Raw genomic sequence first — 12,167 nt, 5'->3', positions numbered from 1 at the left:
AGATCAGTTTGGGTGTGTTTTGCTTCCCTGTCTTCTAATTCACTAATTCAGTACTCCACTTCTAGTCTACTGTTGAAACTTTCCATGGTGGTTTTTATTGCAGCTATATCACTCTTCATTTCTTCTTGATTCTTACATAAGTTGTCGATTTTTTTCCTCCATCTGGTTTATGCACTCTAGGAGCCTTATTCTGAATTCTTTTTCTGACATATTGCATGTCTCTGTTTCACTTAGCTGCTTTTCTGGCGATTGTTCCCTTTCTTTCCTTTGGGGGTTTCTTTGTCTATCCATTTTTGGTCTCACCAACTGATCTAGATGTTGAATCATGCAGGGGCTGCTCCTTGGGTGGCAGTGGTTCCTCGGGCTGCAGTTGCTCCTCAAGTGGTCGCGGTCGTGGCTGCTCCTCAGTTGGTAGCGGCTCCTCTGGTGGGTGTGTTCCCAGCAGTGGTGTCTCCTCTGGCTGGTAGGTGAGGCTGCTCCCACAGCTGCTGTTCCTTGAACAGGGGTAGGCTGATCATGAGGCTGTTGCTCTACAGGTGGGAGCGGCCTGAGCGCAGCTGCTGCTCCTTGGACAGGAGCAGGATGTTCACATGGCTTCTGCTCCTCGGATGTGCGTGGACTACTCATGTGGCTGCTGCTCCTTGGATCAGAGCTGGCTGCATGCTGCTGCTGTTGCTCAGATGGGATGGGCTGCTTGTGTGGCTGCCGCTCTTCGAACAGGGGCAGGTTTCTTACGGGGCTACTGCTCCTCATACAGGTGTTGGCTACTCGCGCAGTTGCTGCTGCTCAGATGGGGGACGGGCTGCTTGTGTGGCTGCTGCTCCTCGGGTGGGAGTGAGCTGCACGTGTGACTGCTGCTCCTCAGATGGGTCGTGATGCTCACCCAGCTGCTACTCGTCAGACAGGTGCAGACTGCGTGTGTCTCCAGCTCCTTGGACCAGTGTGGGCTGCACAGGGTTGCCACTCCTCAGATGTAGATGTTTTGCTCGTGTGGCTGCTGCTCCTCAGACTGGGGAAGGCTGCTCGGGCAGCTACTGCTCCTTTAATGGGAGAGGGCTGCTCGTGGCGATGCTGTTCCTTGTATGGGTATGAGCTGCTCACACTGCTGCTACTCCTCATATAGGGGAAGGCTGCTTGTGTAGCTGCTGCTCCTTGGATAGGTGTCAGGTTTATCGCACACCTACTGCTCCTCAGACAGGAGGAGGGTGTGGGCTGCACAGCTTCTGCTCCTTGGATGGGGGTGTGCTGTGTGGTGGTGCCACTCCTCAATCGTGGGCAGGCTGCTTGTGTGGCTGCTGCTCCTCAGATGTGGCAGGCTGCTTATGTGGTTGCTGCTCCTCGGACAAGGGAGCGAGCCATTCAGACAGCTGACAGCTGCTGCTCCTTGGACAGGGGCAGGCCACGTGAGACTTCTGCTCTTAGGCCTGGGGAAGGCTGCTCACAGGGCTGCTGTTCCTTGGACAGGAGAAGGCTGCTCACATGTCTACTGCTTGTGTGGTTGCAGTGCCACGGGCTAAGGCGTTGGGCCAGTCAGAAGGGAACATGCTTCAGAACTCACAGGAGCCTGCACCCAGGGTGGTTGGAGACTCGTTGAACATGGGGCCACAGCCAAAGTGGCAGGTCCCTGTCAGTGGTGTCTGTAGAGTCCTAGGTGTTATCTGAGGGCACCCTGGGTGGGGGTTAGGCCTGGATCCCAGTTACAGCAGCTCTCCCCTTAAAAACACTAGGCTTCTGAGGATGAGCCAAACTCCTGGAACTGCTTACAAGGTAGTAAAGGCTGCCTAGTTAGGCGAACCCGTTTAGCCTCATCCCGAAAGTCCTGCAGGATTTATCTGTGCCTCACATACACACACACACACATCCCACATGAGCACACACTCCTCTTTTGGTCCCTCACTGACTTACACTCTCTCCCTCACTGCCGCCTTCTTCCTGCCTCTGTAGTTGGATCTGGGTTGTTACTGACCCATTTGTGGATGGAGTTTCCTCTCCAGGTGTCTGGTTATGAGGCTCACTCTCTAGCACCTGGCCAGACAGGATAAAATTCACCTCGATAAGACACAACACAAAGGGACCAAAGCATGAATGTACTCACAACAATAATAACCCCACTATAAGTGACAACCTGAGAAAAGAGAATTAGGGGCAAGGAAAGAGAGCATAAATGATATAGAAGAGAGGGAAAAAGAAAAGGAAGAAAAGGAGATTATACGTATATGGGGGGGGGGGATACAGTACCAATACATAAACAAACAAAATAAACAAACAAAAAAATGATAAAATTTAAAAATACAACAAATAGAAATAAAAAAAATACAAACACCAACCCCCCAGCAAGAAGGGTGGGGGCAGAATCTGTAGATGCTGAGCTTATATATAGAAGATAAGGTTAAGAGTTGGATGAATATGGGGAGGGACTCAGTTCAGTGTAGAGGAAGTAGAAAGGGGATGGATGGATAAGAGGAAAGAGAACGAGAGAAAAAAAATTTACAAAAAATTGATTTCAAAAATAGTATAAAAATAGCAAATGAAAATAAAATAGAGTGATGGAAAATAATGTGAAAAGAAATAGAGAATAAAGCAACAAACAAAAACAGGAAAATGAAGAAAAAAGATAACAAAGTAATAAAAAATAAAATAAAAATGAAACAGTGAAGTGTTCCTTTGGCTGGCTTAAGATCCCAGTCTTCTGTATTGTAGTGTTTCTCGGGTTTTGATTGCTGTGACTAAAAGTCTCTCTTTAGTCCAGCCCCTTTGTACTCTCAGGGACTATTTAGGGTTTTTGTTTTGTTTTGTTTTGTTTTTAATCCTTTTACCATTCAGTGTGGAGTCTGGGTGTGGCTGTATTAGTTGCCTGGATACTGGAGGGAGGGACTATCTCTTCAGCACAAAATGGCTTCCTAGGTCCCAGGCTCAGGCATGACTTGGCACCAAAACTCACTGACACTTCTCCCGGATCCCCCTCTCTCCCCAGATTCCACAATTCCGCACCTTCTCCCATGCTCCAGCCACGGGTAAGTGTCTGTATCTGAAAGGTCCTATGAACTAGGCTCTATGAAGAAAGGCACAAGCCACAGAGCTTGGAGAGGCTGCACCTCTGAGCACTCCTCTCTGCTGGCACTCTTCAGCCTTTACTGACGGTGGACCCAGATCTAGAATTTCCTGCGAGGGGGGAAAGGCCGCGCCTCTGCGTGCTCTTCTGCCGGCACTCCTCAGCCTTTCCTGATTGTGGATCCAGATCTAGAATCCCCTGCCGACCAGCAGTTCTGTGTACCTTCTTTCCACTGTGCCCATCCCAAGGGACGCGGCCCAAGCCGTTGCCGTGTGGGTTCCCTCTGATCCCCAGGGCCCAGAATTCTGGCCAATTATCCTTCCCAGAGCCTTGACTTTACCTTTCTTCAGGAGTCCTCTGCCTTTCCCGGCTGCAAACGGTCTCCCAGCTGAATCTCTGCCAATTCGGGCTGGATGTTACTCGTTTCAGCTGCTCACCCTATCTGCTCCGGGACAAGACCCGGGACATGTCTATCTATACCGCCGCCATTTTCGATCCCCTCCAGTTCTGTGAGATTTGATGGTTGTAGAACCAGCTGCCTGATGGCTCTTTTAACTTTGTCCCACAGTTTCTCAATTGGATTGAGATCCGGTGATGGAAAACAGCAAAGGTGTTCGAACAGGCCTTTGGCTTCTGTATCCCATATGATGCAGTGCATGATTAACTTGCCTACAAATGTCAGGTGGTCATAATAATCTGGCCACTCAGTGTGTGTGTGTGTGTGTGTGTGTGTATCCCATGTTCAAAGGCTGTTAAATAGCATTGTTTACCCAGATCTTCAGAAAAAAAATCACTTCTACTACAGCAAAGGTGTTCGAACAGGCCTTTGGCTTCTGTATCCCATATGATGCAGTGCATGATTAACTTGCCTACAAATGTCAGGTGGTCATAATAATCTGGCCACTCAGTGTGTGTGTGTGTGTGTGTGTGTGTATCCCATGTTCAAAGGCTGTTAAATAGCATTGTTTACCCAGATCTTCAGAAAAAAAATCACTTCTACTGTCGTGGTAAACAACCTACCTCCCTATTTATAATGGTCTGGCCCTCTAGCAACTTCAGTGCAAAATTATAGCTACTTTGCCTACAAAAGTCAGGTGGTCATAATAATCTGGCCACTCAGAGTGTGTGTGTGTGTGTGTGTGTGTGTGTATGCCTAAGTTGTGAGGCATGGTGTGAGTCACTTGGTAGGTAAAGGCATTTTGCAGAGATACGTAGAGGTCAACAGTGATGGCCCGGATCCCAGAAGATGAGGAGAAAATTATCTGTTAGCAGCATACTCTGCAGCCACTGTGGAAGACGATATGGAGTTTCCTCAAAAAGTTAAAAATGGAACTCCCATTTGACCCAGTGATCCCACTTCTAGGAATATATCCCAAGAAACCAGAAACACCAATCAGATAGGATGTATGCACCCCTATGTTCATAGCAGCACAATTTACCATAGCTAAGATTTGGAAACAACCTAAGTGCGCATCAGCAGATGAGTGGATTAAAAGACTTTGGTACATCTATACAATGGAATACTATGCAACTCTAAAATAGAGGGAACTTTTACCATTTGCAACAGCATGGATGGAAGTGGAGAGCATTATGCTAAGCGAAATAAGCCAGTTGGAGAAAGATAAATGTCACACAATCTTACTCATATGTGGGATATAATGATCAACATAATTTGATGAATAAAAGTAGATCGAGACAACTGGCAAGGGAGGTGTGTGTGTGGGGGGGGTGTTAGAGAGCAACTAAAGGACTTGTATGCATGCATATAGCATAACCAATGGACACAGACATTGGGGCAGTTGGGGTTTGTCTGGGGTGGGAATGCCTGAGGGGGTGGGGGGAGGTGGATCAGTTGGGGAAAAAGGAGCTATGTAAAACTTTAGACAGTAAATAAATGGAAAAAAATAAGAATCATATTCACCATAGCCAGCATTGACAGCTGACTCTGGATGTGGATGTAGTGTCTTGAGAACTTAATGGTCATCAGCACAATTCCTCCCAGGAAGTCATCAGTATCAAGATTTTTAATAAGGGCAAAAGTGGGAGAGTACAGAGCACTTAAAAAGCACAATGCAGTCAGTACCAGGGCATTTTCAACCTTGTACATCTCACCTGATCATTTTTACAAACTATCCTGGCTCTGAGCTCCAGAGCACTGCAGTGTAGGAAAGGAATTAGGAGAATATCATAGTATTGTTGTATTACTGCTGCAAGTTGCTTAATAACAGTGAAGGGGAAAGGTGATGGCCTTTCCACATTGGGTGGGATTGGGGTGAGGAAAAGTGGATAATAGACAGGAGGTGGGATCAAGAGAGAAGGGGATGGAAAGATATAAGTCATTATAGAGCATGACCTGGCTATACTAGAGGTGCTCAGAGCAGGATGGCTGAGTTATCACTCTCTTGCTGTGCCTCCCAGGTTTTCAGTCTCTGCTATCTCCATTTGTGTCAGGTCTTTCAAAAACAGGGCTTTCTGTTCCCTAGTCCCAAATATATATATTTATGTATGTTATCTTAGGGTACAGCTATCTCTGCACACTCTTGGGCGCAACAGGGAGTTCCAGCTCTTGACACTATTTTGTTTTATGTCTTGCCCTTAATGAAACATTAGAAAAACTGATGCCACGATTGCAGCAAAAGCCCCTATGTAGGGTTTCTAAGGAATTTTGAGAGTAAAGCTGAGAGCATCACAGTTTGCTACTCCCACTTGCAATACCTCTCCTAACTACCCCCCAATTCCTCTTTCACCATCTTCTCCCACCCCCACTTGCCAGCTCTCACTATTTCTTTGGCCTTCTCCTCCTGTTATTTCCCCTCCCCCCAGCCTCCATCTCACCTGGATCCCAATCATTTTACCTTTCTGCTCATCTCCCTTCATGCCCCATCATTCTCCCTCTCAGACCCAATCACTGCCCCAACTCCTCCTCAGGCTACTTCTCTGCTCCTCACTCGTGTTCTTTTTCCTAAATGGTTCTAGAATCCAGTTTACCTCTCCTCAGGTTAACTTCCCTCTGTGGCCCCTTGCCCACCAGGAACCCGCTTCTCACTACCTCTCTAACTGGATCTTTCTCAATGCTGTAACCCCATCCATCCACCATTCCATTGCTATTCCTCAGGCTATATCTTCGCCAAGTTCCTGCTCAGATCCCAGGTTGCACTCTATCCAGCACTGGCTGGCACTACTTCTTGGCTCTGATTCGCTATCTCCATTTATACTCTCAACCACCATTAGCCTCATCCTGATTTGCACCCACTTGAAACTCCACTTGTAATATTTCTCTGCTCTAGCCCTCCCTCCAGTTCTTGCTCATGTTTTCTCTTAGGTCTTTGTTCAGACCTCTCTGCAGCCTGTCGAGAGCTTTGCTCAGATTCAGGTTACACTACCTTTCTCTACTCACTCTCTACCTGCTCTGAATCCCCTGCCCCCGCTCAAACTACCTTTCCAATTGCTTACTCACTCTAAATCCCTCATGTGATTTGGAACCCAGAACCCCAATTGCCTGACACAGGTCAAGAGAACAATTCCCATCAGCTGTGACGATCAAAGACTTAGAGATCCAGGTAGATTTGTTTTCTTCAAGCATTGTGTAGGTTGTATTATTTTTTCTCATTGATCCAAATACAGCATGAAGTATTAGCAATGATGCATGACTAACCAAGAAATCTGGAGTAATGAAACTGTCACTACTCATGTCAAGGTGAGACTAATCTCTATATAGGGCAGAAGTGATGTTAATAATTTCTACCAAAATTAGTAATAGGTTTTAAACAGTTGGTTCTATTTGTATGATTCCCATCAGTGGGAAAACTACTCTGATTATTCACATAAACAATGAGTAATTTCTCCAGGTGGTGTGCCTGAATAATCACAAGTGGCCTCATTTTGGAGATCACATTTGAGTCAGAATTTCAGCCTTGCCCATTTATAGAATTACAGTCTCTGTGTACAGAGAAGTCTCAGAATATTGTTTGTAAGGTGGATAAAGTGTTAATCTGGAACAAAGAGGACCAAATGACCTAGCTGCAAAGAAATTGTAATGTCTGTTAGAAGCACTATATCTATTTTATTATTTAAACAACAACAAAAAAAATAAAACAATGAATTCCATTAATGATTTCAGGTGGCAAGTATTTGGAACATTGTCCTACAAAGATTGTTGGATTCAAACTCAGAATTTCCAGGAGATGATCACTAGTAGTAATAATTGTGTTGTTTTTCTGTGGGACACATGCAAAGTCACAGGTTATTTGTTTAAGGACATTTGCCATGTAACTAGTGTAAATACTATTGGTTGTAATTACCTATGGTCTCATTTGATGACAATGAAATTGCCCATAGGTTTTTTTGTTTGATTGTTTGCTTTTTGTTTTTGTTTTTTTAAATCATGTGTATCATGTCCAGTGATAGGTAAAACTGAGGGTAGTGGCTCCTATTTGGTACAATTTAATGGCAGTTATAAAGACAAGAAAGAAGAAAAGTCACAGTTATGAGTGAATGACTACCATGGGTCTATAGAAAATTAGAAGAATGATTACAAGCAAGTAGATGAAAAATAAAACAGGAATTAGAAAGGGATCTTGTTCTGACACTTGGGAGGCAAGCTGTTCATTGTCCATGCTGTCTATTTCTGAACATTTGCTGCTTCTGGTAGATTTCTGAGAATCCTAGGTTTGACATTATGTATTAGAGGAGCTTTCCATTAGGAATTCTGATTTTATTCTTTAGTTGTGAGAAATGAATATAAGGATTGACTCCCTGAAGTTTCACTTTTGTGTTTGTTTTTAACAGTATGTGAAAAGATCTCTTCTATCAAGGCTCAGGAACAGTTTCTCTCTAGAGAGTGATATCATCAAAATGTTTGTATAGGAGTTTTCTACCATCTTTCTACTCCCCCCCCCCCCCCCAAAATAACACCAATTTTGATAATTAAGCATGGATAAGAGGGCCAGTGTGGAAGTCCAGGAGTCTAGCAGAGAAATTCCAGCACACTGCTAGAGCAAAAACTCTTTAGATTGAACTCACTGAAGAAGGTAAGAGAAACAGTTTAATCTCCTCAAATCTCCCCTTCCCCATGGTGGCACAGGTGAGTTAAGAGAGACCTTCTTAACTTATGATTTCTTCCACAGGAGAAAATGAAAGAGCATGAGTGGGTGCCTGGCTTCCCAGATGTGCCATATGCTGCCAAAGAGGAGCATTTCCTTCTTACCCCATGCAGAATACTGAGTAAAGGATATGACTCATTGGCCAGCAAATAACTGCAATAGCAGCTAGGGCTGAAAAAGCATGGAACAGTATCAAAGAGATGTAGATCCTACTAACTGCTTCATGAACTCATCAGTAAGCCTGCCCACAAACTGCTGGGGATGACTCATCAATGGATACCCCCACATTGATCCACAGGTACCCCAACACACATCTCCCCAACACATACCTCAAACCCAGAGATATTTTCCTGTGCGCACCTTTGCAGGTGGTGTCTGTGAGCCTTTGTAGAAGGTTAGTGGGCATACGCAGTAAGAAGGCCTGACAGTGGGATTAGGAAAAAGCACACAAACTTTTGAGTTTTCTACATTCACCTACGGAAGGCAAATGGGAGGTTGTCAGTACCCAGCCCGGCTTTGCAGAATTTAGAGAAGTATTAAAATCTCGAGTCCCCCCTACCGCCAACAGGAAACAGGAATTGTGGGACAGGTGTATCCATAGAAAAGGTCAGAGAAAGTCTCAAAATCCCTAACAGGGAAGATGGAAGGCATTTGTCTCCCAAAGCCAGTCAGTAAAATCTGAAGTAGGTGATGCCTCTTTAGATGTGAAGACGGTAATGCAAGGATTCAGAAAACAAGAAAAATCAAAGAAACACGACTCCAACAAAGGAAAACAATTGTCCAGGAACCAGCTCCAAATAAATGGAGAACTGTGATTTGCTCGATACAGAATTCAGAATAGTTGTTTTAAGGGAGGTCATTAAAGTACAAGAAAACATACAAGGTTAAGTTGATGAAATCAGGCAAACAATACATTAATTTTAATAGACAGAAATCATTAAGAAAAACAGAACAAATTCTGGAGCTGCAGAATACAATTAATAAAATGAAAATAAAAATCAGTAGAGACCATCAACAGAAGACTGATTCAAGCAGAAGAAAGAATCTGTGAAACAGAAGACAGATCATTTGAAATTATCCAGTCAGATGGGAGGACAAAGTAAAAGAATGCAAAGAGGTAACAAAAGCCTACATAGTTACTTCCCCTACAATTTCATCACAAATCAGCCTTTCCTAATATATATCTTTTAAAATTTGTCTAAAATAACAAAGAGAATTTTAAATGAAGCAAGAAGAGAAAAATAAACTCACATACAGGAGAATGCCCATAAGGCTATCATTCAATTTCTTAGCAAAAATTTTGCACCCCAGGAGACAGTAGAATGATATATACAAATCGCTGAAAGGAAAATCTGTCAACCAAGAATACTTTACCTGGCCAAAGATGTCCTTTAGAAATCAAGGAGTAATAAAGACATTTCCTGATAAACAAAAGCTTAGTGAGTTCATCACCACTAGACCTACCTTATTTCTTATGCTTAAAGGAATTCCCCAAGATGAAATAAAAGAGCACTAATTATACTACTAACCACGGTAATCAAAACAGCCTCATGCTGGCACAAGAACAGGTATATAGATCAGTGGAACAGAACAGAGAACCCAGAAATCAACACAAGCCATTACGTTCAAGTAATATTTGACAAAGGAGGCAAGAGCATAAAATGGCATCAAGACAGTCTCTTCAATAAATGTGTTGGGAAAATTGGACAGACACATGCAAAAAAATGAAACTAGACCACCAACTTACACCATACATAAGAATAAACTGAAAATGCATAAAATACTTAAATGTAAGTCGTGAAACCATTAGAATTCTAGAAGAAATCATTGGAGGCAAAATCTCAGCCATGTGTCATAAAAACATTCAGGGATAAAAAGAAATGTGCTATAAAGCCATGAAGAAACAAGGTGTTAATTTAAACTCATATTGATAAGTGAAAGAAGCCAGTCTGTTCATGTATTTTATGAATTAGAATATAGTTTATTTTGAATATATTAAGATATCAAGGTTATCTAGAATATTTCATGTACAGTTGCAAGCAATATACATTTTGCTGTTGGGTATAGTGTTCTGCAAACGTCAGTTATGACAAGTTGATTCTAATGTTGTTTAGATCTATTAACTTTCTACCTGATTGTTCCATTAAATCATAAGAGTAAAGTATTGAAATTTCCAAATATAACCATGGAATTGTCTGTGTCTTCTTACATTTCTGTCAGTTTTTGCTTCAGGTATTGTAGGAATTGTTAGGTCTTGTAGGCAAATTGCCCTCTTTATTATTATGTAATGTTCTTCTTTATCCTTCTTCTGAAGTCTACTTTTTTATATTAATATAGCCATCCCAACTTTCTTTTGATTAGTGTTTGCATTATATACTTTATCTGTCTTTTTATTTATAGTTATTTTCTGGTATAAAGAATATAGTTGGATCTCAAGGAAGATTTGAATACCATTTAATTTTATATTTTACACAACTATACAAGCTTTCTATTCTTTTTTCTTGAGTCAGCTATGTTGTTATATTTTTTCTTAGAATTTCTCTCTTTCCTCTAAATTTTCAATCCTATAGGCATGAATTCTTCATACCGGTTCTCTAATCTTTTTAATCTTTATATTCTCTTTTTGTTCCCCTTTTCTTTACTATTATTTCTATGTATCTTTCTTTTTATGTTGATGCATCTGCCAAATGTTTGTCCATTTTGGTAGTTTGTAAGAGGAATAAATGTTGGGTTTTGTTGATTTTTATTGTATCTTTGTTTTCTATTTCATGAATTGATACCTTTACCTCTAATACCTCCTTCCTTCTACTTTTGTTTTCCCCCCTACTGCCCCTATTTATTCTTAGCTTGGATACTTAGCTTATTAAAGCTCTCACGTTTTCTCAAAGCATGCTTTTCCATGTCTCACAGGTTTTTATATATAATATTTTCTTTATTATTAAATTTTAAGTATTTTAAGATGTAACTCCTGATTTCTTCTTTGATTCATATTTGGAAATGTGTTTGTTGTTTTTTTTATAGAAATGTGTTTTCAAAGGAAAAAACCTTTAAATTATGAACTATAGGTAGATGTTTTATATACCTTCTTTATTAATATATAACTTAATTTCAGTGAGTTAAGACAGGATGAATTCTCTGATACCAATTCTTTAAATTTTTAAATAATTTTATATGGTCTAAGGCAGAATCGATTTTGTTACTAACTGTTCCAAATGAACTTCAAACGAGTTATGTTTTCTGAATTTCTTCAAAGCAGAAGTGTGTGTCTCCATATACATTTGGCAAACCTTGTAATTTGTGTTGTTTAAAACTTCTGTATGCTATTGATTTGTATATTACTTCTCAATCATTAAAAAGACCTGATGAAATCTTTCACTCCCTTGGTGGTGTTTTTTTTCCAGTTTCTCTGTGGACATAATAGCAATTGATGCTTTTGTATATTTTGAGACTATTTTTAAGTGTATATGTAATATTTTATAACATTTTCATAGAGGTGACATCCCATCATGTTTGCCATACCTTATTGATTAGAAGCAAGATATAGATTCTACCCACATTTAAGGGGAGATTACACAGTGTGTGGACCATGAACGATCTTTCTTTCAGATCTACCCTTAGAGTCTTATTTCCACAATAAACATTAGTTATTATTAAACACCTCCTAGATAATATAAGTGGCTTAAATCACTTTCACTGCCTATATACTCATCCCAACTTATATTGTCATGTCTTTGACAAAGTAGACTTCATCAAATTTAAAATTTCTGGTCTGAAAAAGGCACTGTTGATACCAGAAAAAAGCTACCAGTTGGTAGGATCATTTCCAAATAATATATCTGATAACATCAGGAATATATCTAGAATCCCAGCAACAACACAGAGCAAGTGCCTGGTACATGGTGCCTTGTTGTGCTGTATTTTCTGCCATTAAATCAACGCAGCAGATCCAAGCAACAGCAGCCTCCTGAGCACCACACCCTCTGTCTGAGGAACAGCTGCTGTATGTGAAGCAT

At 41.6% G+C, this 12,167-nt stretch overlaps 1 long non-coding RNA gene across 1 annotated transcript; it reads left to right on the top strand.

The window, feature by feature from the left end:
* Positions 1-2,972: 2,972 nt before the first annotated feature.
* On the top strand, positions 2,973-8,927 carry LOC102752700. The gene is made up of 3 exons (XR_435111.2): positions 2,973-3,014; positions 7,841-8,082; positions 8,179-8,927. It is a non-coding gene; the product is annotated as an uncharacterized LOC102752700 (long non-coding RNA).
* The last annotated feature ends 3,240 nt before the right edge of the window (positions 8,928-12,167 follow it).

This window comes from Myotis davidii, unplaced genomic scaffold, assembly GCF_000327345.1.
Source record: "Myotis davidii unplaced genomic scaffold, ASM32734v1 scaffold1610, whole genome shotgun sequence".
NCBI classification, from domain to species: Eukaryota; Metazoa; Chordata; class Mammalia; order Chiroptera; family Vespertilionidae; genus Myotis; species Myotis davidii.
Note: the sequence above shows the minus strand (reverse complement) of the source record. Positions and strands in the feature narration are given on the sequence as shown.